The 18,453-nt window shown below is 44.3% G+C and overlaps 1 protein-coding gene and 1 long non-coding RNA gene across 26 annotated transcripts in view; one reads left to right on the top strand and one right to left on the bottom strand.

Annotated features, from left to right (window-relative positions):
• RBFOX1 (RNA binding fox-1 homolog 1) overlaps window positions 1-18,453 on the top strand; it is a 2,066,775-nt gene that overhangs the window by 1,380,807 nt on the left and 667,515 nt on the right. The gene's annotated exons all lie outside the window — the stretch shown is intronic.
• Window positions 15,505-16,365, bottom strand: LOC123589538. Its single transcript, XR_006708380.1, has 2 exons — window positions 16,128-16,365; window positions 15,505-15,891 (listed from the first exon to the last, which is right to left on the bottom strand). It is a non-coding gene; the product is annotated as an uncharacterized LOC123589538 (long non-coding RNA).

The following is an 18,453-nucleotide window of genomic DNA, read 5'->3' as shown; positions in this document are numbered from 1 at the left end:
GTCCTATGGAATTAGGGCCCCACCCTATGACCTCACTTATCCTTACTTACCTCCATAAACACCCTGTTTCCAAATACAGTCAGGTTGGGGGTTAGGGCTTCAACATGAACTTTGGGGGGACACAGTTGAATCTCTAATACTGGGATTTTCTAATTCCTTTCTACATTCTTGTGCTTGTGTTCAGGCCTTACCTGGACAGAATGTCATTCTTACCCCTTCTGCCTGCTGAACTATTCTTTCTTTAAATCTGGCTCTGTCTTCTGTTTTGGTAGTTTTCCCTGAACACCCACTTTTCCCTAAGCAGAACCACATGCTCTTCTATATATCACAACTCCGTCTAATCATATTAACCCATTGAATCACATTTATTTGTCTAGATGCCTTTCTCCCACTTACCACACGCAACCCACTACTCACTAATGGTATTCACACTGAGAACAAGGATAGTAACTCAGGACTTTGACATGGGAACTAGGGACACTGACCTGCACAGTCTAAAATCCAAGTATAACTTTCAACTCCCCCAGATCTTAACTACCACTCACCTGTTGTTGACCAGAGTGTTACCAATAACACAAACCATCTATTAATATATATCTTGTATGTTATATGTATTATATACTATATTCTTACAGTAGAGTCAGCTGGAGAAAATAAAACACTAAGAGAATCATAAGGAAGAGGAAATACATTTACGGTGCTGTACTGTATTTATTGTAAAAAATCCACATCGCTCAAGGGCCAGGTGAATATACCCAGGTGCTGTGTGCCTTGTGTAGAAAGTCTGGATCTCTCTCCCGTGATGAAGAAAGAGGCAAGGTGTAGGTTTATTTGATGAATGAGGAGAGAGGGTGACCTGAGGGAACTACCCCTGGACCAGCTACCCTGGTCCTACAGGAAAGGAAAGAGACATGGCACCGTGAAACATGGGTACATGACTTTCATCCAGTCCTGGGACAGAAGGTCTCTATCACAACAGGTATTAGTAGGTCTAGCACCTATCTCAGCTCTTTGTGAAGTCACTCACTTTCTGAGGGGTTCTGCTCAGCCACCTGTGGGCCGGAAACTGGGGTGATCTTTCATTATTCATTCTGGGGTGTTCCAGCTAATTGCAGCTGCCTATCACACAGCTGTAATGCAGTAGCTTAAATTAATAGCATTCACTTATTTTGCTCAAGAATCTGGCAACTGTGTGAGTGCAGGTAGGCATTTCTTACTCAGGGCTTTTGGTGTGCTTCCAGAGAGCTGGGCCTGGGGTTGTTTTGAAGACTTCCTCACTCACATCTCTGGGCTGGAGGACTCAAAGAATAGGAGCTCATGTGGGTATATTTAGGCTGCTTACAAAAATACTGTAGAGTGAGTGGCTTATAAACGACAGGAATGTATTTCTTTTTTTTTTTTTTATGTTTTTAATGTTTAATTTTGAGAGAGAAAGAGAGCAGGAGTTGGGGAGGGGCAGAGAGAGAGAGGGAGACACAGAATCTGAAGCAGGCTCCAGGCTCTGAGCTGTCAGCATAGAGCCCGATGAGGGGCTCGAACCCACGAACTGTAGGATCATGACCTGAGCTGAAGTTGGACCCTTAACCGACTGAGCCACCCAGGCGCCCCAGGAATATATTTCTTATAGTTGTAAAGTCTGGGAAGTCCAAGATCAAGGTGCCGATAAATTTGGTGCCTGGTTAGAACCTACTGTCTGCCACCCAGGCGCCCCAGGAATATATTTCTTACAGTTGTAAAGTCTAGGAAGTCCAAGATCAAGGTGCCAATAAATTTGGTGCCTGGTTAGAACATACTTTCTGGTTCATATACATCCTTGCACTGCGTCCTTGCTTGGAAGAAGGGGTGAGGAGGTCCTCTGGGGCCTCGTATTTTTTTTTTAAATGTTTATTTATTTTTGAGAGAGAGAGACAGAGAGCGTGAGAGAGCACACATGAATGGGGGAGGGGCAGAGAGAAAGGGAGACGCAGAATCCGAAGCAGGCTCCAGTCTCTGAGCTGTCAGCACAGACCTGAGCCAAAGTCAGGGACCTAACCAATTGAGCCGCCCAGGCCCTCCTGGGGCCTCTTTTGATAAGGGCTTTAATCCCATTCCTGAAGGCTCCGCTCTCATGATGTAATCACCTCCCCCAAAGGCTCCACCTCCAAATACCAGCCCACTGAGGGTTCTGTTTCAACACAAGAAGTTCCCGGAACTCAAATATTCAGTCTATAGCAGAGCTAGAATAACTGGGACTCTTCAGGTCTCTCTCTCTCTCTCTCTCTCTCTCTCTCTGCCATCTCTCTACATGGTCTCTATCATGGTGAGAGATGAAAGGAGGGAAAGCTTAGTCAGATGTCTTACATGCAGTGTCACTTCCACCCCATGGAATCAGGGAGGCAGCCATTTCCCCAGATGTACTATGCAGAGCACATAGCTGTCGTCAGGGATCCTCACAGCACCTCTGATAGAGAAATCCTTCCCCGCTGTCTTTATAGGAGAGAACAGAGCCTCAGCTTTCACTTCTGTAGATTTCTGATTCTGAGAGAGCAGCCTAAAGGTAAAAGTTCTCCTGATCCCTGCAGGTGTCTGCAAAAACTTCTCTTAATTTACATGTGCAAAAAAGTAAAGTCCCACTTTTGTCAGAGTAGTGAAGTTAGACCGTTTGGAAATTAAATTCTGAAAAAGCAGCATGGGTTGAATTACACATCCTCCCCTAACCTGGCCATGTCTTTTAGGCATTATTATTTACATTCTGTAGGTGGAGAACCCAAGCCAAAAAATCCCAAAAAAAAAAAAAAAAAAAAAAAAAATTGAAGTCCTTCCAAATGAAGGTGTGTGCCTCTTTTAAGTGGAGAAAAATAACTACAATTATTCCTTTTTACCTTGCTAAGCTGGGTTTGTATGTCCAGTGCTTTCAGACTTTTGCTTTCATGGTGCTCCTGCAAATGAAGTTACTTAAGTTTAAACAAGTAGAACAAAAATAAATGAGAATCCTCTGAGTCAGGTGATCTTAGCAAGCTCTACTGAGCATTATTTAATAACTTTTAACATGTGGACCACACTGTTCTCCTTGGACAAGGTATACACAAATATGCACACTTATGCACACACACAGCTTTATATACATAAAGGATAATGATTAATTTTATAGCTTTGGCTTTGAACATCAAGATATCAAAACTAGTCTGCACCTGATACAACAGAGAGGAATAGTGGCTGGATGGATTAATTGAATCTGTCTCTGCACATTGGTGGCCAAAGACAATTATTTATGTAAAGATTTTCTTTTCTCAGAATTGTATCCCTCTTATGATGGAAGAGTAACCTGTAATTTATAAAAGTGTTTACTTTGTTACAAATCCAATAGGTTGTACTCAAAGTCGAGACGAGATATCGAGTGAAGTCCACATATCACTCAAAAGACGACAAGGAAGAAATAAAACTTCTCTGTCCACAAGGCTCTAACACAAAATAACAGATGACACCTAAAGTGTCAGTCACCTCTGCAGGCGTTTTTGAAGCTAGATTTTAGATCAAGTAGCTATGATTTATTTTGATGTCAAAAAGTTATTCATATATTTATGTAAAAAGAAAGTGGCAGATCAACAGGGTGTTGATTATGAAGGTGGGATGTAATAAATCAGCAAAGCGATTCTGGCCATCTCACCAATTTTGACATAGAGACTTGCTTATTTATGGCATTTTAAGATCTGAGCAGTTGATTTATATTTGCGATAACATGCCCCCATCCATTAATAGTTCTGGCATGCATAGATGAGTCGCTCTTTTGTATTTAATGATTGGCATTTTTAAAATTACATGACCATAAATTGTCAGGCAGGAACAAACCTCTTTTTAAGACATAATTTTGTTGAAACATTTTTCTGTTTTAATAAAAATATGATACTTAAGATAGAATACATTGTTAGTGTCTTCACTCTTTGCCCCCTGCCCCATGCAATGTTAATTGTCACCTAGATGGTTTGAACTGCCAAGAACCTTAGGAATAGCTTCCCACAACCACCTCATTGTGCAGATGGAGAAACTGAGGCCCAGAGATGAAGGACTTTTGTAGGGTGGTTCTCCCAGATCTGTCTGGTTCATCTGGGGAGTGGCTACAAGTACAGATTCCCAGGCTGACTCTGAGGTGTGAGACTGAGCCCCAGAGATCAGCATCTCCAGAGGATCTGGAAACATGGTCTAATTTAGGAACCAAATTTGGAGGCAGTTGGAGGGGTTCAAACCCCATTTTTGTGGTTTGCTAGCTTTATAACCTTGGGTAGGTCACCTCTTCTTTCTGAATCCTGTCCTCACCTATAGAGCCAGGAAGGCTAATTTTTTCCAACCTTACAAGGCTGTCATGAGGATAAAATTTAGTATGAGAGAAGTTCCCAGGTATACCCTAGTAAGTCATTGATAAATTATTCTTTCCCTCATTCATCTTTGAACTCAGTGCACACACACCTGCATGCACACAGGCACACAACAGGTACACACACACACAGGCACATGCATGTACACAGACATCCCTCTGCATCCTGGACTCATTGATTATGAGATTTCTGTTCTGCTTCCCACTGGTTAGAGGTCTTTAAAATGGTCACACTTAAGCAAAGTGTGAATCTTGTGGCATTAGCTCTGTTTGTTGCTTGCTTTTTCAAAGGGCTCTTTTTGCTCCTTTTTTGTGCGTCTCAGCATAATATTGGTGTCATAGGCTGCTACATTCTGTTCCTCACGTGACAGCAATAAGCGAGAACATTTGCCATCTTTCTCTACCCCAAGCCCCCTTTTTAATGAGGATGAGGACACTTGTAAGATCAAGTTAGTTATCTTCAGTTTCTTTGGAAAATTTGAGTAAGGGCAGCAGAGGCCAGGGTTTAAGAGGGAGTTGGCCAAATTGGCAAATTAGGGGATGGATGGAAAAAGTGAGGACCAGGGTGGGGAGGATACATGGGAGATCGTGCAGGAGGCAGGACCTGTGGCGTTTGGGGACAGTCGTAGGAGTAGGGCCTTTGCTGTTAGGAGTGTGACTGCAAGGGGATAAGTGATGAGTTTTTAGAAGTTCTTCCTGTGGATTCCTCACCTGTCATCTCCTACCTTCATTATCCACCTCCCGCCAAACCTTTGGCATTGATGTTTTTTCTGGGTCAAGCGTGGCCTCAAAGGAAAAATGAGTAGGCTTGACTTTCTTCTGGTTTCACCGGCATCTGTCAAGAGACCGCATGCTGGATTTCTAAGTGCTCTTCTTAAATAAATAGAGTCGAAGACTCTAATTGAGGAGTAAAGATGGTGGGGGGAAGAAGAATTTATGACCAAGGACTAATGGGGGCAGTTTGACTTTTGCCTCTGCTCACATGTGGGAGACAGAGAAATGAGTGGTTTAAATCCATTGTTTCCCTTCCTTGCCTGAAATTGATGGAATGATGCTATTCTAGTTATCTGTTTTATCCTACCAAAATATTGCTATTGAAAGCCAATTCTGTGCCATCTGTCTTAGTCCCATGGGTTGAATGGGTTCAACCGGGCAGTTCTTGCTTGGGGGTCTCTCCTGTGGTTGCAGTCGGAGAACAGCTGAGATGGAATCATCAGAGGGTTGGAAGGGGCTGGGCATCCAAGATGACTTCTTTTCTCACTTGTGTGGCATCTGTGCTGGGTTAGCTGGAAGAACTCATAGATGACCAGGCACCTCTCACTGTGTAGACAGCTTGGGCTTCCTCACAGCATGGTACTCTCACACTGGCCAGACCCCTTCAATGGCCCTTGACTTTCTCCAGAGTACACGTTCAAGAGACTCCAGAAAAGCTGCAAGACTTCTTAGGACCTAGCCTCAGAAGTCACGTGGCATCACTTCCAGCACATGCTGCTGATTATGTAGGACCAGCCCAAGCACAGTATGGGAAGACATAAATCAGGGTTGAAGATAGAAGGGTGCACGGTTCATCGTTGGGGGGGGGGGTGGCGACATCTTTGAAAACTAGCTCCCACCAGTGGTCAAGGCAGTAGCTCATCTATGCTGCAGAACGGGTCATGGGATTTTATACCTTTTTTGAAAAGCAAGGGGAGGGGAAAGTTAACTTAATATGGGAGGGCTACAAAAGTTGAGGCACAGCATTTTTTCCAGTAAGCTTGCCCGTCTTTGCTGAGCCCTGCACTATGCAGCCATTAGCAGGCGGGCAATGCTTTGCTTTATGAGGCAATTATTCCAACACACTCTATTCAAAATACACATTAGAACTTAACCTTCTGAATCCTGAAGTAGCATTTTTATCACCCAACATTAGAAAAGAGACAGACTCAGCATATTTCCCCCCCTTTTATGATCTGGTATCATTAATAAAGCATTGGGCAAGGACCTTCTCACAATTCTTCCGGATAATTTGTGACACAAAAGGCGTCGTGTGATACAATTGTCTGTTGACTTATTCAATAACAGAGGAAAAACATGGATCGTTTTAAAAATAAAGCCGAAGAATTAAACAACCACAAGGAGTATTTCCTCCCAACAACGTGAAGTCACGTCTAGAATAGAGATGTGATGACACTGGCTATGCACAAGTAGAAATGGGGAGTTAATATGGAATTTCTAATTAGGGTCACATGCTAATGAACTCTCTCTTCATGTTAGTTTTATGCCGCTTCAGAAATTTTTTATCATATGCTTAAAAATTTATGGCCAGAAACATTAATGAAAATGAGGCGTGAATTGAAAATTGTGTCATTATGGAGATGAGGGTGGCCCGGCATTGCTGATTTTCAAGGAGGTATCTTTTATTGCCTTTTTTTGAGAACTGAGAAATGATACAGGTAAAATTAATGGCAAGGCATATTCTCCATCCTGACATAGGCAGCACGGTTATACGTAAAGTTATAAAAGTTTGATTTTAATAAGATTTTGAATTAATTATAAGGAGAATATTAATCATAATTGACAGTCATTTTTCAGAATAAAACTTCACCATCTAAGTAATATCATAGTTCTTAAGTGCACGAAGATAGGCGTTCTCTCTCTCTCTCTCTCGGCTTTGTCTTTTCGGAAATTAAAATCCACCCTTTCAGGATACCGTGGATTGGGAAGCACACGCCTTTTCATCTGTGAAATACTCACTTGGTTTCAGATTGTATTTTAAAAGCACCTCGGTGTGCTAAGCTCTAGGGACGGGCAGATTCTGTGAAGCCGTGTTTATGAGGAGGGGAAAGAGCCCGGGCATATTCAACTTTCTCTGTTTTTAATCTCTCAAAAACTATTGTTTTCAATACATCTGATAACTGTCAAATTTGAATGGATTTTCAGAAAGGCCCATTTCGAGTTTCTAAGCACTGTATCTTAAACTTAATCACAGCAGGGACGGCTGCAGAAGTTGGAATGAAATTCCATTTCTAGGCCTGATCTCTAGGGATGACTTCTTTCTGTCTCGCTAATTCCACATGCCTGTGGCCCCAGGGCTTCAGAGACTCCTCAGGTGCTGTCTCCTTCCTACATCCCTTCCTCTGGGCCTTTCTCAGCCCCACCCAGACTTACCACACTTGTCTGCAGGAGAGACCCCCTTCTTTCTCCCTTCCTGACTCGTCTCCTCTCTGCCCCCTAAAATGATTCCAGGAAATTGCAATACGTGGGTTTTTTGCTTCACACCAAGCAGCTCTCCAGCACCAGTTGGGTGTCTTCTGATTCAACTCAATTCTGACACTGTCTGCCTGGATATAGCATCAGATTCCACAGGTTAAGGTCTTGGTCCCACATATGACTGCTCACAATCCCCCAACTTCAGAGGCCAGTTGCAAGTCCGGAATGCCACCTCTGCACTTGACTGACCAGTTATAGATGGGAGCCTCCCAGAGACCCCTTCTTGGGGTTAATTTGTTATAGCATCTCACAGAACTTAGAGAAATATTTCACTTACGAGGTCACAGGTTTAGTATAAAAGGATGTAACTGAGGAACAGCCAGATAGAAGAGATATGTAGGGTAAGGTACATGGGAAGGGCACAGAGCTGCCATGCTGTCCCCTACATGCCACCCACCCACCCTTTCCCAAGTGTTCATCAACCCCGAAACTCTCTCAACCCCATCTTTGGTGGCTTTTATGGAGGCTTCATTAGATAGGCATGATTGGTTAAGTCATTGCCATTAGTAATTGAACTCAACTGCCAGCCTTTCTCCCCTCCCAGAGGTCAAGTGGATGGGACTAAAAGGTCATCCTTCTAAACACAAGGTTGGTTCTCCTGACAACCAGCCCCATCCTCAGGTGGGGTTCAGAGGTCACCTCATTAACATGCGAGGCACTTTTTTCTTTTTCATCTCTTAGGAAATTCCAAGGGATTTTGGAGCTCTGTGTCTAAGGAGAGACAAAGACCAAATATATACTTCATGTTATAAGTCACGTATTACACTCCCTTTGTTTGCCTTGGAGAGAAGACCAGCATCTTGTCTCCCTGACTGCCCCCTTTTACCTCTTGGTACCAGGGGAAGGTGCGGAAGCCAGACTTTCATCTCCTCAGCACAGCCTCCTCCCAGATGCAGAGATTGGTTCAGACATGGGTGCAGTACCCAAGCTAGGCCAAAAAGACAACATGTCTGGGCTGTGAAGATGGTAGGGTGTAGACCCTGAGCTGTGGCTTATGACTGTCTTGTGACCTCCTGGGGGGAACCTGCCAGAGACCAAGGCATAGAGAGCACGGGAGAGCTGAGCAAGGCAGATAGTGTGTGACACCTGAGAGCAATGGCCGGGGGTGCCCCAGACGATATGCAAGTTTCCTCTCTACATTAGTTTTCCTTGGGCTGCTCTAACAAACTACCTCAAACTTGGTGACTTAAAACCCACAACTGTATCATTTCATGCTTCTGCAAGCTCAGAAATCTGAAGTCAAGGTGTCTGCAGGGCCATGCTCCTTTGAAGGTCCTACAGGAGGATGCTTCCTAGACTCTCCCATTTTCTAGCCACTCCAAATGTTCCTGGGCTGGTGGCAGGGTAACCTCAGCCTCTGCTTCTGTTTCTACAAGGTCTGCTTTCCTGTGTGTGTCAGACCCACCCTCCTTTCTCTTATATAAGGGTGCCCTAACTCAGTATAGGGCCTCTCCTAAATATGGGATCATCTCATCTGGAGATCCTTGATTTAATTACATCTGCAAAGACTCTATCTCTAAGAAAGCCTCCTTCACAATACCAGGAGTTAGGACTGGGCCTTACCTTTTTTTTTTTTTTTTGAAGTGTGGGAGAGTGAGGCACAATTCAACTCACTACCACCTGCATTACTTTTCCTTTAATATAATTAGTTAATCCAGTTCCCATGCCTTAACCCCTAGAAAGAGCCCTGGTTAGTACACCCTCTGTGTGTGGTCTCTGATTTCAAGACATTCAGAGCTCAAAAGTATTATAAAGATAATTCAGATCAACACTTTAAGATAAGGTGTGGGGCTGGGGGGGATTTTGTCCAGACTCCTCTGCAACTTGCATGGCTAGGGAAGACAGCAGTGTTGACTCCCAGCCAGGACTTCAGCTCTTTAAAACTTGGAATGGGAACACAATCATTGTGTGAAATGCCCAGAATAATTGATACAGACAGAGCTCTCTCTCTTTCTTCGTTGAGGAAGCTGAGACCCAGCCTTGGTTGCACGAGCTTGGGTTCTGGCCTGGGATTGGTCCCCAGCCTTGTATACCCACCTCCATTTTTTTAAAGTCATTTACTGGATAATTTTGTGTCAAGAGGTACCAACCATCAAATGCAACAGTTATGCCAGCATAGAGCTAGTACATCTCAGGGTCTTTTCACAGTGACTTTTTTTTTTTCAACTGTGGTCCTCAAGTTTACAAAGGATGTCCCAGAACCATTTTCAGAATTTTGAAAATGTCACAAGAAATCACAGTGATTTGCTTTGAGCTGGACTTTTGTCAAGCTAGTGGTGGTGACACAAATTATCTGAACCACGGGTCTGTAATTGGATATATCTTAGATGATCCCCTTGCAAAGGAGCAAATGAATCAATGGAAAGTTAAAACTTAACGTTTTGGTTGACAGAATTCCTGTTGAGAAGCATTTAAGGACTTCTCAGCAGGACTGTTTGGAAAGCTTAAAGCTAAGAGGGCATTTGTCTGAAAGAGCCTGGTGGAAATCCCTGCTCACCAGCTCCTCACTGTCTGATCCTGGGTAACTCAGAGTCTAACGTCTCTAAGCTCGTCTCCTCCTCTGTAAGGGTGACCCAGGCTAATACCTAACTCTCAGGAGTAGCGTAGACAGCAAATGCAAAGCCCTTAGCACAGTATGTGGCATATATTAGGTGTTTAATAAATGATAGTTGAAACGATTAGGAGTCACTTCATCATCGCTAGACTTTCCGCCTTCCCTGGCATGTGGGAGTTGTAAGTGTTACAAGGCTCCTCCCTGGGGTGTGAAGTAGGTTTTGTCCAGTTTCTGCATCATGGATTTTGGCCAAGGGTGGTTGTATTATAGAGTTGCCCGTGTGGTGCCTTTTGAGGAGGGTAAATTGCTAATTTAAAGGAAATCACTGGGGTGCCTGGGTGGCTCAGTCATTTGGGCATCCGACTTCAGCTCAGGTTATGATCTCACAGCTCATGGGTTTGAGGCCCGTGTCAGGCTATGTGCTGACAGCTCAGAGCCTGGGGCCTGCTTCCAATTCTTGGTCTCTGCCTCTCTCTGTCCCTCCACAACTCGTGCTCTGTCTCTCTCTCTCTCTCTCTCTCTCTCAAAAAAAAAAATAAATAAATAAACATTAAAACAATTTTTAAATTAAAAACATATAAGGAAATCACTGCTTTTCAATTATTCAGGTATAAAAAGTCGGGGAGCTCGGGGCTGGAATGACCAGTAATAGATGAATCCAGTTTTCATTGATTTTTTTGGAAATATGAGTAGAGTGACAGTAACATCTAACCAAATGGGGATGAGAATGACAATGTTTTGGTCTCTAGTGGTTCTCCAGCATAACAGGTTTTCTCTGTGTTCCTGTATTGATTAGCCACTCATACAGTCTGCACTGAAGTAAATGCTGTTGCTGACCCCACTGTACAGATGAAGAAACTGAGGTAGTAGGGAGATTTGCACAAAGACATGAAGAGGAGAGATAGCAGAGATAGCAGCAGTGGTGAGATTAGCCTCAAGCTGTGGGGCTCCATTGCCAGGTTCTTAATCGGTAGGGATAGGGCCTCCAAGTGGGGCATACGTGCTTAAAATAGGGGGTGTCATAGGAAATCTGAGATATGCATTTCCTCTAGGGATAAGGACTTGGGCTTTCTGAGGAGCAATGTTTACTCTGTCACAGGATTTTCAACAGCCAGCTGGATGTTCATACTAGGAACTTATGGCTCTGATGTAAGCACACACCCACATTATTATTAGAGCATGTTCTACGTATGTGAGGTGGCCACCTCATCTTCTCTGTCCCCAGACCCTTACAGGGCGTCAGGGCCCAGGCCTGGCATGTATTGAATGGACATCACAAGTTACCAGGTGCTGCTTGAGGGTCTGAGAACATAAGGGTCAGTGGCCTCAGGCCCACTTGTGGCTCTCAGAGGTCACATAGTCTTGTCAGAAAATTTACACGTTAAACAGAGAGTTTCCGTGGCACTGGAAGGGAAGGTGTGTGGCCCTGTGAGCAGGGATTAACAAGTGTCCCTGCCTGACCTGAGGGGGAAAGGGTATCCCTTGCCATCCAAGGAGCTGGGACTCAAAAGAGCTCTTTAGGCTGAGGGGAGGGAGTGGAGAGGGGAGATTCAGAGCGAGGGGTCAGCTTAGACAATGGCTTTGCATTAGGAAGGATGAAAGGTAAGTTAGTGAAAAGTAAGGCCAGTGGACTGGGAAACATGGGAGCACAGAGCAAGAGGCGATGGGGAGAGGACAATGATGCTGTCAGGGACCAGATCATGCAGGTGGATCAAAGTCAGACATTCTGGTCTGAATCCTAAGTGCAGGGAGAAGACACTGTCAGTCAGTCAGTCTGCCTCTCTGTCCATCTGTTCATGAAATCCACCATATATCTATATATCCGCTCATCATTTATCTGTTTATCCATCCATCCATCAGATCTGTCACATATCTTTTGATCTTTCCTTCCATCCATCCATCCATCCATCCATCCATCCTAGTTATGTATGTAGGTGAGTAGGTATGTATGTATCTGTACATTCACCCATCATCTATCTATCTATCTCTCAAACCTATCATCTATCAGTCTGTCTATTAAATCTATCATTTATTTATCTATCCATCCATCAAATTTATTATATGTTTATCTACCTATAGACATCCACCCATCATCTACTTATCCATCCATCCATCCATCCATCCAGTCTACCATCTGTTATATATCTGTGTATCCTCTTATCATCTGTCTGTCTGTCTGCCTATCTGTCTACTTACCTACCTACCTGCCTGTCATCTATCAGCAGGAGAATGGTTATAATTTCCCATGAAAAGGAAACAGGTGAGGAGGAGTGAGGAGTCCATGGGAAGGCCAGGACTTAAGAAGAAATGAAGTTTGAGCCAGCATGGTGGCAGTGGATAGGTTTGAGAATAGTAGAAGGAACACAGAAACACTGAACAGTTGAGTGACCTAACCCACATATGTGTTCCTCCACACGGCTTTACATTTCATCTGCCTCCCTGTTGGCCATGCCTTTCCATGCCAAGAGCAGACTGCTGATGAACAGAAAAGTATTTGTTCATTACTTCTGTCACTGTCCTTGAATGCCGGGTCCAAGATGTTGGACACAGTAGATCTTGGCCCAAATAGTCCCTCTTTAATAGTCTGTGCCCTCCTGCTTGTGGAGCTGTGGATCCCCCGGGAACATGTGGGCAGCAGCAGGTGACCAACCTATAAAACTATGAATTTAAGGAGAGAGAGATTAGAAGCAAGCAGATACACTTTCTGAGGAATTGGGCTGTCAGTCTGAAAAAAGATGCCCCTTATCACTGCTCCGATGCCTCCCACCAACTGTTCAGCTGCCCCGGGTGCCAGAAGGATGAAAATGCTCTGGGGGAGAGGTTGGCACTTCTGCTGATGGCTGCACAAAGCACACCGTCTGTTCTCCTAAGGAAGCATTGTGGGTTCCCGGGGCTAGGAGGTGGTTGGGCACGACCCTGGGACGCATGAGGGAGCCACTGGAACGTGTCCCTTGCTCTGTGCTTACCCCTCTGCACCTCCCACACAGGGGCCATGTGCCTTGGCTGCCGGGCCTGGGACCTCATCTTCCTTGGGTCTGCTTTGGCTTCCCTTTCAGTCCAGAGTGACTGACAGCCTTTTCTCCACGATGCCTTTAACTCAGCAAAGACCCCCAGGCAAGCTGTCACTCCCAGAAGGATCTTTGAAAAGCAGCCTGGTGAAATTAGCAGCAATGGAAACGATGAACACATTTCTTTTTCTTTACTTATTTTTCCCCCTTAATCAGACATTGTACTTTTTTTTATGCTCCCATCTGATGCAGCTTGAAACCCAGAGGACCTCTGACCACCCCTGTCCTAACTGAGAATTCAAGGCTCTTCCCTGTCTTTGGCAAAAGTTCTCCAGTAGCATTTTCTTAGGGGAGTCGTCAAGATTTAGAAGAGGGAGTTTGAGGGAAACCGTCGGAAGGATGTGAGGGTATGAGTGATAGATTCCTCCCATCCTGCCAGTATCAGTTTGCTTTTACAGAACACCACACATCCCAGAGGACTCCCAGAACCCATAGGAGCTGGCTTGGCATCGAGCACACTTCCAGGCTCCTTTTCTCAAAGCAGCTGGCCCGCTCTCCCTCCTCACTGCCTATTACCTTGTAAACTGGATGATACCTTCATTTCCTCAAAATGTGTTAATTCAGGTGTCCTCTTAGCAAAACCTGTGGGTCTTCTGGCTGCTGGAGGCCATTCATGACTCTTGGCTCTGTGTCAGCATCACATAATAAGCTCATTAGAAGAGAGCCCCAGTCTCCCAGTGCTCAGATTAGTGGGTGCTTGGGAAGTGTACTTTAAGAGAAGACATCAGAGCAAAGCCTGGATATTAGAATCCTCTGCCCTTTCTCTCCAGCAATTAATACAGTCTTGATCTGAGAGGTGCCAAGACCACTCATCAGAAAGACTTTAAGGCATTGGTTAAGAGCTCTGATTTTGGAGTCATTCAGAGTACTCCCAGCTGTGTGAACCCCCCAATAGGTTACTTAACCTCTCTGAGCCCCATTGAGAAGGACAGTGAAGTTCTTGCAGAGAACTTGGAGATCACAGATAAAAAAGCTTGGGCATTTACTTAACAAATGTTCTTTAGAGCAGGGCTCAGAATGAGGTGAGCAGGGCAAAGCTGGGCTAGGACAGGGAGAGAGTCTGTCTTTAGTCAAAATGTTGACATTTTGTTCCTTGTGCACTTTTTACATTTATTTCAATTCATAAAATATTGCATTAGGGGCGCCTGGGTGGCTCAGTCGGTTAAGTGTCTGACTTTGGCTCAGGTTATGATCTCACGGTTCGTGGGTTCGAGCCCCGCATCGGGCTCTTTGCTGACAGCTTGGAGCCTGGAGCCTGCTTCTGATTCTGTGTCTCCCTCTTTCTCTGCCTGTCCCCTGTTCACGCTGTCTCTGTCTGTCTCTCAAAAATAAATAAATGTAAAAAAAATTTTAAAAATATTGCATTAAAATATCATTTATCTAGGGGTGCCTGGGTGACTCAGTTAGTTGAGCATCCGACTTTGGCTCAGGTCATGATCTCACGGCTCGTGAGTTCAAGCCCCACATTGGGCTCTGTTCTGACAGCTCAGAGCCTGGAGCCTGCTTTAGACTCCGTGTGTCCCTCTCTCCCTGCCCCTATCCCACTCGTATTTTGTCTCTGTCTCTCTCAAAAATAAATAAACATTAAAAAATATATATCATTTATCTTGACTGCTGAGTTTGTGGTGCCCCTTCCATTCTGTCCCTCATCCTAATCCTGGCCCTAATTTTGAGCTTTCTCCATGTGGGAGGTGCTGTGCTAACCACTGGGCATGCAGTTCTGTGCTCCTTAAGATGTTCTGAGTGGCCTGTAATTGATTTCCCAAGCAGAGAGTTAAGACACAATAAAGGCACTTGTAATTTGATATAATAAGAAGTCCTTATAAAATAAGAAGACAGACCAAGTTCAACGACTCAACACTGCCATCAAAGAATGACCTGGACCCTAGATACGTTCATGTTCTTTCATTTTCTCACATAGTGGCTTGGCCCTCAGGCTTTTCCCCTGAAGTCACATTAGCTGGAATTGGGTCAAGTACCCTAACTTTAAGGAAGTCTGGGAAAAGTGACTACTTGGCATGTTCAGCCTGTCATAGGAACTAGATTCTGCCAGTAATAAAGGATCATGTTAGACCGTGGGACCTTTGACTTTCCATCTGTCTGAGACACAGTCACAGACATACACACAAATACACACATAGAGACATATACATACACATACTCACACACACACACACTTACTGCTCTTCTGTGGCCATAATATTTAGAGAAAAACATCTTTTTCTTCCATTCTTCTTAGTCTTGCCTGGGATCCCCATAACAATGGACAGACTGACAAGAGAAACGCATACGGGTTTATTTAATACAAGTTTTATGTGACAACGGGAGTCGTCAAAAAATGAAGACCTGGAGAAATGGTTAAACATGAGTGTTGTGATACTAGGTTTGATGAAGAGTGGAAAGTCATGGAGGACATGATGGGCTGAGTGCAGTGAACTGGGGGAACTTGGCAAGGCCCATTCGTTGAGATCCCTGTCTGTGTCCCTCTGGCTTTGGAGATACGGATGCTCCTTTCCTCCTGGAATAGAGAGGGTTCCTCCCACAGGAGAGTTTGGTGACCTGCTTCAGGGTCAGCCAGTCTTTCCAGTCCAGGCCATTTCTCAAATTCCTGCAGCTGGAAATGCTCAGGATGTCAAAGTGCCCTATTTTGGAGGAGCGGGTCCTGAACCCTGTCGGAATATGTAGCAAATTCAGTCAGTATTTGTTGAGTATGAGGACCATACTATTTCCTTGAGATATAGAGATGAACAGATCCCCTCCTCCCAATCTCATGGAGCTTATAATCAAGGCGGGGGGGGGGGGAGACAGACATTCAATAAATTATAAGCCCACTAACAGGAAGGGAATTATCAGAAAATGATATTTCCTAGAGATTTAAAATAGGGAGATGTGCGGTAAAGGGCACCTGAGTTGGAACTGTGGATTGGATTCTCCTAAAAGACCTTGCTAGGAAATTCATGCATTAACTGAGATGTGACTGAAAGGAAAGGGTCAGCCACAGAAGTATCAGGAGAGGAGCAGTCCATGTAGAAGGAACAGGTGCCTTGAAACCACTGGAGGGTTTTGAGTAACAGGATGACCTCCCAGTGATAGAAGGATCCCCATCTCTTATATGGAATGTGGAACATGGAATAGAGAATGAAGACAGGGACTCTGATAATGAAACCATTGTGGTAGACCTGACCAAAGGCATCGATGGTTGGGACTAGGGTGCTGTGAGCAGAGACGTGGCTAATGCTCATGTCCAGTCACCTGTAGTGATCCGTGGACGACCTTTACAAGAATCGCCTCCACGGGAGTTAGGGTGAAAACCACTGGTTTGGGATGAGAAGGGAAGGTGAGGTGAGCCAGTTACCACCACCATAGACAAGGCTTGCAGGGGAGTTTGCTGTGAAGTCATGTAGAGAGGAAGGGAGCAGAGGTCAGGGATGTATTTTTTTTTTTTCTTTTCAAGGGAGCTATTGTAGCATTTGTTCTTCAGTATGGTTTAAAAAAAAACCCTAAAATTTGCCATCTTAACCATTTTTTTAAGTTTATGGTTCAGTAGTCTTGATGTTGTTTCATTTTTTTTAATTTTATTTTAGTGTTTTATTTATTTTTGAGAGAGAGAGAGAGAGAGCACACGTGGGGGAGGGGCAGAGAGAGAGGGAGACACAGAGTCCGAAGGAGGCTCCAGGCTCCGAGCTGTCAGCACAGAGCCCGACACGGGGCTCGAACCCACAAACCATGCATGAGATCATGACCTGAGCCGAAGTCGAACCCTTAACTGACTGAGCCACCCAAATGCCCCTCATTTATTTTTTTAAAGTTTATTGATTAATTTTGAGAGAGCATGTGTGTGAGTGGGGAAAAGGCAGAGGGGGGAGGGAGGGAGGGAGGGAAAGAGAGAGAGAGAGAGAGAGAGAGAGAGAGAGAATCCAAGCAGGCTCCACACTGTCGGCATGGAGCCTGACATGGGACTTAGAGCCATAACAGTGAGATCATGACCTGAGCTGAAATCAAGAGTCAGGCGCTTAACTGACTGAGCCATCTAAGCGTCCCTTAATATTATTTTAAACAGATCTCCATAAGTTACTTTTTCATCTTTTAAATCTACAGCTGCATTCCCATTAAACCATTTAACTTCCCATTTCTCCCTTCCCCCCTCCACATCTCTGGTAACCACCATGCTAACTTTCTGTTTCTATGTATTTAACTGCTGTCGATGCCTGGAGTAAATAGAATCATACAGTATCTCTCCTGTTGGGACTGGCTTATTTTACTCAGCATCATGTCCTCAAGGTTCATCCATGTTGTAGCCTGTGTCAGAATTTCCTTCCTTTTTAAGGCTAAGTAATGTTCCATTGCATGGATAGACCACATTTTTTGCATCCATTCATTTGTTGATGGACATTTGTTTCTACCCCTTAGCTATTTCACAATACTGCTGTGAAATAGAGGTGTGAAAAATACATTACAGTATACTTTTATTCTGAATGGAATGTTCCAGGAGGGGAGATGTTTATGATGCAGGAGAACAAGCAGAAAATTGCAAGAGCAGATCCCTTGAGAACAGAAGAGTCTAAGTGGAGGGGCTGGCCTGATAGGAACGGGGCAAGGGCGTCTCCTTCATAAGAACATAGGAAACCAGGGAGCAGATACTCAGGGAGGCTGGTACATTTGCTGGCAAGTGGGTGAGGAAATTCCTGTCTGAATGCTTCTTTTTTCTCAATGAAGTTATAAGTAAGACCATCAACTTCAAGTGTGTGTGTGTGTGTGTGTGTGTGTGTGTGTGTGTGTGTGTGTGTAGGTGTAGGGGTGGTGCATCAGAGGTGCTACCCCATTAACAGAATGAGTGATTAACTATAAGTACTTGAAATCAAGTTGATGCATTTCCTTATAGGCCATGTAGACAAAATAAAGCTCAGCTTTGTTCTCAGACAAAAGCAGCACTTATTATAATGGTTGGCATTTCAGAGATAATTCAGCTCTAAGAGATAATAACACATCAATCCGTCAGGAAGCATTTTGCCTAGTGATACCAACGGTATAATATGTAAGTGATGGACTGTTCTGGACACAACCAGGAATTCTCTTTTGCTGAAAAACTCCTATTTCTAGCAGCAGCTTAACGTTGATTTTTTTTCCCAGCTTCTATTTGGAGAGTCTGTTTATTTCTTTCTTCCCCGGGGGATAGTGAGATAGATATTGTAAATGGTGAGGGCTTTTTATTGTTTTTGACAGTTATCAAA

The sequence above is a fragment of the Leopardus geoffroyi genome, chromosome E3 (genome assembly GCF_018350155.1).
Source record: "Leopardus geoffroyi isolate Oge1 chromosome E3, O.geoffroyi_Oge1_pat1.0, whole genome shotgun sequence".
NCBI lineage: Eukaryota > Metazoa > Chordata > Mammalia > Carnivora > Felidae > Leopardus > Leopardus geoffroyi.
This window is presented reverse-complemented; position numbering and strand designations above follow the sequence as displayed.